Here is a 9,199-nt window from a genome sequence, read left to right as displayed (position 1 = left end):
TTTAGATTTGATGTGGGTTTTAGAGGAAAAAGGAATCAAGATTGACTCTACAGTTTTTGGCTTGAATAACTGTTAAGAATGGAGTTGCCGTTTATTGAGATGGACAACACTGGAGAATGTTTTTCTTTTCTTTTCAGGGATTTTGGCAATCAGGAGTTTGGCCTGTTAAGTTTGTGATACTATCTGTATTAGTTTTCTATGCTGCAAAAACTAATCAACACAAATTTAGTGGCTTAAAGCAACACACATTTATTATCTCACAGTTTCTATGGAGTCAAAGCCTAAAGCTGAGGGTGGAGTAAGAACAATGCAAGAAACTCTCTGGCAAACCAAACTCCACTCTAAGCACAAGGTCACACTAGAGGAATTTGAAGTTGGTAGTACACTTAAGGTAATCATAACAACAAAACTCAAACCCAGCTCAATTCCTGAATAGATTGACTCAACCCCTCCCCCTTCGAGCCCCCCAGTAATAGTAGAAGAGGAGGCATGCCCATCTTCAGGCATAAATACTATTTCCTTAGTCAATACGGTCTTACACTGATACCCATCACTCAGGCAAAAATTATGAAACAAAAAAGCGAGAAAAAATATCCCACTGTCAAAATACAAAAATAATCAATAGGCTCAGGATGACCCAGTTGTTAGAACTATCAGATAGTGAATTTAAAATAACAATGAATAACATATCAAAGGCTCTAGTGGAAAAGGTGGATAACATGTATGAACAGGAGGGTAAATTTCGGCAGAGGAATGGAAACTATATGAGTTGAATGGAAATGCTAGAAATAAAAATTGTGATATAGGTGGAGTATGTTTGGTGCCTTATTAGTAGACTTGACCCAGCCAAGGAAAGAATCGATGAACTTGAAGATAGGTCAACAGAAATTATCCAAACTTAAAGAGAAAAAAGTGGGGAGAAAAACAACAGAACATCCAAGAGCTTAGGGACAGTATCTATTCAACATAAGTGTAATTAAAGTCATGGGGCTAGATGAGATTACTGTGGGGTGAGTATAGTCAGAGGAGGTCCATGGGTTTCACTCTGGAGCTCTAACATTTGGAGTTAGGGGAGATTAAAAAAGGGTAGTCAGTGAGGTAAGAGGAAAATCAAGAGAAATTGGGATCTTGCTAATTAAGAATGAGGTTATAGTCAACTGTAAAATGCTGCTGGTAGGTCAAATGAGGAGTAAAAATTAACTATTGCACAGTGGATCCTCATTATTCAAGGATTCTTTACTTGTAAATTCTCCTACTTGACAAAATGTATGTTTAACTCCAAAATCAATACTCAGAGCACTTTTGTGGTCATTAGTGGACACTCGAGTAGTGAAAAATTAGAGTCACTTGATGCACACTTTCCCAGCTGAGGTCGAGAGGTAGTGCTCTGTCTTATTTTAGTTCTCATTCTGTAAACAGTTATTTTTGTGGTCTCATTAGTGCTACGTTTTTTGCATTTTGTGCTTTTTGTTGGTGATTTTGCAGGTTATAATGGCCTCCAAGCATAGTGCTGAAGTGTTGCCCAAGTACAAGAAGGCTGTGCTGGACCTTATGTAGCAAATACATGTGTTAAGTAAGTTTCATTCAGACATGAGTTGCAGCGCCATTGACTGTGAGTTCAGTGTTAATGAATGTATTTAAATAAGGTGTCTTTAAACAGAAACCCACATAAAACAAGGTTATATATTGACTAGTTGAAGAAAATGTGCCGGGAGGTTTGTAGGAACTTAACCCTCTATTTTCCCTGGAGCAGTGGTTCAGAATTTGCTAAATCAGTGTACATGGTGACTTGATGGAACATAACTAAGTAAATAATAAGAATAGACTATTTGGCAACAGGGAGTTAATTGATAACCTTGACAAGAACTATTTCGGTGGGAGTGGGGATAAAATCTAATTGGATTCAAGAAAGCATGGAAAAAGAGAGGAGAGAATGAATTGACAAACTCATTGACCACAAATGAATAGACAACTCCTTCAAGGAGTTTTGCTGCAAAATGGAGCTAAGAAGTGCTGGAGGGGGTTGTAGGTTATGGAAGTTTTATTTTTATTATGACTTTTTAAGATGGGAGGAATTAACAGCCTGTTTGTATACCAGTGGGAATGATAGCGTAGAAGGAAAATTTGATGTTACAGGCTATTGAGGACATTCCTGGGATGATGTCCTTAAGGAGAGGAGGAGATGAGAATGAGTCTCCATGGAGAAAAATGTATATAATATGAGCACCAGTGTATCATAATAAGAAAGAAAGGAAATACAGTTTAGATGAGTAGATTGGGAATGAGATACCCTGAAAGTTTTCTTTTTGATAACGTCTTTGTTTTTCAGTGAAATAAAATGTTTTGAGAAGATAGGGAGGAAAGAGGAAATATGAAATAGTCTGCAGGGACAGTAGGAGATGGAAGTGGACTAGGGACAGGTAGCACGATTGCTGGAGAGCATCAACCCTCTACTTGAGGTTACTAGTCATGGATTTAAAGTGAGACCATTAAGATGAGATGTGTGTTTCTGTCCAGTCAGATTCCGATACTTGCATGCATGTTACAGGTGAGTTAACAGGGTTGCTGTTTCGTCCAGGTACTCCAGTGAAGCAAGAAAAGGACCTTGGAGGTGTATGTGATACGGTGCTGGACCGTGTAATTGAAACTATTAGGAATGAAGTGGGGACTTGATAGGGTCGAAAGCAGGAAAAAGATAATAGGCTCAATGGATTCTAGTTTCCTGTGGGGCCCAAGAATTGCGGAGAGTCCAAATAGCCGTAGTGAGTTGAAAACAAGTGGTACTCAAAGAGAGGGATACTTGAGATTATGGAGGGGTGCATTTATTAATAATGATAAGGTTTAAGTAAGTGGTTCTCAACTGGAGTGGTACTGCTCCACTGAGATGCCTACAAATATGGAGGGAGGGGTTGCCACTGGAATTTAATGGGCAGGGGCCAGAGATGCTAACTGTTCTGCATTGAGCAGGATATTCCTGCACATGGAAGACTTGTCCTGCCCAAAATGCCTGTTTAGAAACCCTGTAAGGTATGACACTGGAAGTGGGTGGCTGAGGAGGGTAGAAGGCAGGACTTGGAAGGAGAGGAACGAAAAACAGAGGTCCAGGGCATGGAAGGATACTGGGTGTTGCATATTGAAATCGCCACAAATTATATCAGGAGTAGTATTGGGGAGGATCGTGATTAGGGTACTAAAGTCTTTAAGAAATGAGGGGACATGACTGCCACACGGACTGCTGCTCTGAACCTCAAAATTGGGAGTTTTCAGGGAGGACTTTGAAGGGATAGTGGTCTGGAAGTAGCAGTGAAGAGCACAGGAAACACACAGGGTTCTGGTATGAGATGTGCAGGAGCGAACTGTAGGAGGGGGCAGTGTTCTTCCGAGGAAGCCAAGGTTACGTTCTGGCAAGAAGGTGAAGGGCAGAGACTCAGTACTTGTTGAATTTATTTAATTACAAGTATATGTAGATTGAGAAGCTGTCTTGCTCTGTGGAAAGAACATGGATAAAGACCTGGCCTGCATCCTTATTTTATCACTTAGTGTCTCTGGAACGTGGACTAAGTTACTTATTTAGATTTTTGATGTTCATCATCTGGAAATGAAGGGCATCAGATTTGGTGGTCTCTAAGGTCTGTTCCAACTCATCACTTGCAGTAAGTCTCATATTGTGGAGAAACTTGTATACTTTAACCACGTGTGAATGTGGAAAACCACGATGATAGTAACGGCTAACATTTATTGAGTGTCCATTGTGTGCCAGGTGCATTTCTAAGCATTACATGTTTTAATGCCTTCAAACATCCTATCAGCCTATCTTGCTTTTATAATCCCCATTTTGGAGGTCACACAACTAGTAAGGCTAGAGAAGTGATTTGAATTCCATCAGTTTCACTTCTGTCACAGTTTGGGTTTCCTGGAAGCAAACGATGAGATGGAGACGAGCACGCAGGTTTATTAGGGAGTCCTTTTGGGATTGATTACCACTTTTGGAAGGGAAAGAAAGGAAGAGAAAGAAACAGGATTGAGCAGAGGGAGAAATTGGACTGTGGTTCAATGTCAATGAAGGCCTCCACCGACCCTGTAGAGAGCTTTGAAGCTGAGATAGCTCTTAAGAATTAGGATAAGGGGCCAGCCAGGCCTTTTTATCCCTGCAGGCACCAGTCGTTGGATCTTGACTGACCTGGGAAGAGGTGTGTGCAGCCTCAGGCAAGTGACTGTCATCAACCAGGCAATTCCAAAGAGAGCTCACAACTGAACACTATATGCCAGCAGCTGTCCTCCAGCAGCTGGGGAATGAGTCTTGTACTAGTGAAAGGGGATCTGAGAATTACATCATAGCGCCTACTACAACTCCATAGTCTGCAATCACCAGTCCTTTGTTGCCTCCAGGCAGAGGATGAGGATAGCTTAAGAAATTACAGATAGGCTTGGCTCCAAAACACTTTCAACACAGATTGATCTGCATTCCATTCATATTTTTGACATGAGAACTTGACCCAAGGTTCATCCAGGGATAAGCTAAGAATGCGCACATCAGTGCTTTCAGTAATTCTTACCTGGAGATGCTCCCTCTAATGCCTTGGACATTCTTGATCATCTGGGTTTTACTTTTTGATCAAGGAAGATTCTCATATAGAGTGAGTTAGAAATCTAGGTGAATTTATTTGGATGTTTCCAGCATGGATGGTATGGGGGTGTAGAAGAATAATTTTTCTTTTTTATTTGCTTAACAGGGTCTTTCACAAAGCCAAAAGTTTTAAATTTTGATTAGTGCAATTTGTCAATTTTTCCTTTTATGGATTGTGCTTTTGGTGTCTCAAAACTCTTTGCCTAGTCCTAAATTTCAAAGGTTTTTTTCCCTATGTTTCTTCCTAAGAATTTTATAGTTTTATATTTTACATTTAATCCATTATCCATTTTATGTTAACTTTTTGTATAGATTTGAGATTTTTTTGTTGTTTTTGCCTATGGATATACAACCGCTATAGTACCATTTGTTGAAAAGAGTATCATTGAATTGCTTTTGCACCTTTGTCAGAAATCAGTTGGACATATTTGTGATTTATGGGTTTTCTTTATTGTGTTCCATTGATCTATATGTCTGTCCTTCTGTCAATACCAGTGTCTTGATTACTAAGCATAGTAAGCCTTAACATCAGGAAGAATGATTCCTCCCATTTTACTCTTTTCAAAATTGTTTTGGCTATTTTAGGGCCTTTTCTTTTCCATATAAATTTTAGAATAAGCTTGTGTATGTCTACAAAACCTATAGTTCAGCTGGGGAGAATCGATATCTTGTTGAATCTTCCAATTCTTGAATACAGTAAATCTTTCCAATTATTTAATCTCCTTTGATGTCTTTCCATAGCATTTTGTCATTTTCAACATACAGATCCTGTATATGTTTTGTTAGACTTATACCTAAGTATTTCATTTTCTTTCGAGTAATTGTAAATATTGCATATTTTCTTTGGAGCTATTGTAATGATATTGTGTTGATTTTAATTTCAGTTGTTAGTATTTAGAAATGCAGGTGCACTAAATGCAAATATTAGTTCTAGGAGGATGACTTTCTATTTTATTTTTAATATTCCTTGGTATTTTCTGTGTGGGCAGTCATGTCATCTGCAAATAGAGATGATATTATTTTTTATTTTCCAATATACAGAGGGTGTGAAAAAATGTATACACATTTTAAGAAAGGAAAAAACTATTAAAATTGTAATACTCGATATATACCAATAACAAAAGATGAATACAAGTCATATGTACACATTTTTTTGGTACCCTGGTATGTATATTTTATTTCTTTTTGCCTTATTGCACTGGCTAGAACTTCCAGAACTGTGTTGAGTTGTGAGAATGGACATTCTTTCTTTTTTCCCAATTTTAAAGGGAAAGCATTCATTCTATCATTAAGTCTAATGTTAGCGGTAGGTTTTTTATACATGCTCTTTGTGAGTTTGAGGAAGTTCCCTTCTAGACCTAATTTTTGGAGAGATTTTGTTTTCGTTTTTTTTTTGTTGTTGTTTTTTTCATGAAATGATGTTAGATTTGTCAGATGCTTTTTTTGTATCAATTGGTGTGATCATAATACATTTTTTCTTCTATAACCTGTTGATATTGTGGATTGCCTTGATTGATTTTAAGATGTTGAACCAGCCTTACATACGTGAAATAGCACTTGGTTGTGGTGGTATATTCTTATTATATGTTGCTGGATTCTGTTTGCTAATATTTTGTTGAAGATTTTTGCATCTACATTCATGATAGTGGTCTGTCGTTTTCTTCTTTTGTAATGTCTTTGGCCTTATAAAACGAGTTGGAAAGGATTCCTTTCTCTTCTCTTTTCTAGAAGAGATTGTATAAAAATCAGCATAAATTCTCCTTTAAATGTTTTGTAAAACTCGCCAGTGAAACCTGGACCTGGAAATTTCTTTTTGGGAGGTCTGTTTAGGCTATTTCATGTTGGCCAAGTTTTGGTGGTTTTTGGTTTTCAAGAAATTGATGCATTTCTTCTAAGTTGTCAAACTTATAAATACAGAGCTGTTCATAGTGTTGCCTTGTTACCTATTTAATAGCTGTGGGGTTTATGATGATATCCCGTTTCTTTACTTATGTTGGTGATTTATGTCTTCTCTTTTCTTTGTCAGTCTTGCCAGAGGTTTATAGATTTTATTGATCTTTAGTCCCCCAAAGAACTAGCTTTTTGTTTTATTGTATTTTCTCTGTTGTTTTCCTGTTTTTAATTTACTGATTTCTGCTCTTATGTTTATTATTTCCGTCCTTCTGCTCGCTTTGATTTTATTTTGTTTATTTTTTTCTAGTTTCTTAAGGGAGGAACTTATATTACTAATTGGAGATCTTTTTGTTAATGAAAATATTCATTGCTATAAATTATCCTCAGCACTGTTTTAGATGCTTCCCACAAATTTTGATTTGTTGTTTTCATTTTCATTTACTTCTTTGTATATTTTATATATTTTTGATACTTCCTCTTTGACCTGTTGATTAATTAGGAGTGTGCTATTTAGTTTTCATGTATTTAAAGATGTTTCTGTTGTTTATTAATTGATTTCTATTGATTCTATTAATGGTCAGAAAACATTGTATGACTACAGTTCTTTTAAATTTGTTAAGGTTTGATTTATTATCTAAGATGGTATCTTGGCAAATATTCTGTGGGTGCTTGTAAAGATCATTTTCATTTTGAAAGCAAATTAAGGGTTATTAACAGTGCAACTTTTCTCATCATCTATCCATTTATTTTGCAGATAGTGTGAAATGAGATATTTTGTTGAATGGATTGACTCTTAGCTTGGAAGTATGACAAAATGTATTTATAAGGAATATCTAGTTTCTTCACTGGGATCTGAGAGTAGATGTGACTTACAAATATCATACTGTAATAACATTTTACCGATAGTAGACATATCAGGATAATTTAGATATGTCATCTTATAATAACTGTGCTATAATAGTCTTATAACACTCTGGACTTGGCCCATAAAACTGTTAGATTACAGCCCCAAATTACATAAAGTAATATGACTAAACTAATTGACCACAAGGGTTCATAATTTAAGCTAACCACTATATGGAGGAGCTTACATAAGAGGTCCCATCTCAACAATCGATGATAAGAGATGAATGTTCCCCAAAATATAGAGTGAACGTTCTAATATAAAACTGAAGTGTAGTAGTAGCAAAATACTATTGTAATGTGTAAAGATAGAGTTGGTGAGATGACTGAAATGTGTGGCTGTTGGAAACTCAGGAAATCTTGAGTATGAGACTTTTCAAAGGTAATGTGAGTATACACAGTAGCATTTTCTGTTGATAAAAGAGGCTTTTGTGGTAATAGAACTAAGAATAATTGTTCCTTAGAAGAAGATTTAGTACACTGTATCACTTACAACTATTTAGAGGAACCAAGACCAGCAAGTTTCTGTCCTTAACGTTAAGATTCCAACTTTGCTGAAATCATTAAAAAAATAGTGAGTTTGTATCTCAAATTTTCATATTCAGTGCATTCTTCTAAATAATGATAGGATTTTGAGTACTTGTTTTACTTGAGAAGCAATTGTGTGGTTCTTTGATATTTCTTCCCATGAAGTAATAGAATGTGTATGATTTTGGTCACAAAACTGGTAAGTCAGGAACTAATTTGCAATACAACTATGCTGTCATGAAATCAATGGTAAATTTAAAAAAATGTTTAGTGTGGACTTCAACGTGTATTCTGCAGTTGTTGGATGCAGAGTTTTATATATTTATTAGATCAACTTTGTTGGTTGGGTTGTTTAAAGCTCCTATGTCTTTATCCTTTTTGTCTGCTTGTTCTGTACCTGAGAGAAATGTGTTACTCTTCCATTATGGTTGTGGACTTGCTTCTAATAGTCAGTCCTTCAGTTTATGCTGTGTGATTGTGAGCGTGTCATGAGGCTATATTATTAAATTAAGGTCGGTTTTGTAATTACTGTATATTCCTGGAGAATTGTCCCTTTTATCTGTGTCTTTATTCCTAGAAATGCTTTTTACCTTAAAGTCTAATTTGATACTATTTAGATTTTAATTCAGTTGTATCTTAATGACATCTTTTTTCCTGCACTTTCAAACTTTCTGTGTCCTTTTGTTTTTAGGTGTATCTCTTGTTAACAGTACATAGCTAGATTTTCTTTAAAAATCTAGTCTCCCAGACTTTTCTCCTTCAGTTTTTAGATGTTGTGAATTTTGCTTAATGAACATTCTTGTACATGTTTATGCTCCACATGAATTTCGTGGCTGTAGGGTGCAAACATTTAGTTACAGAAGATAACTGCCAGTAGTTTTACACACTTGTGCCAATTTTACACCACCACCAGAAGTGTATGAGAGCGCTGTTGATTCATTTAAGTGCCCAAAGTTGGCATTGTGAGTTTCTTTAAGTTGTACCCATTCTAATTTTACTTAGCATAATGCCCTCAAGGGCCATCCAAGTTTTTCCCAAACTGCAAGATACCATTTTTTTTAATGGCTGAATAGTACCCCATTGTAGTCTTCTAGACTTTCAACAGAGCCTTTGTCCATGTACCTTTAACATAATTTCTGGGTGTGTTGTGTGTGTGTGTGTGTGTGTGTGTGTGTGTGTGATACTATTTAGACCTACCACCTTATTTTGTGCTTTTTGACGACATGTTCCATGTTTCTTTTTCTCATC

Source organism: Rhinolophus sinicus, linkage group LG02 (genome assembly GCF_036562045.2).
Source record: "Rhinolophus sinicus isolate RSC01 linkage group LG02, ASM3656204v1, whole genome shotgun sequence".
Classification (NCBI taxonomy): Eukaryota; Metazoa; Chordata; class Mammalia; order Chiroptera; family Rhinolophidae; genus Rhinolophus; species Rhinolophus sinicus.
Note: the sequence above shows the minus strand (reverse complement) of the source record.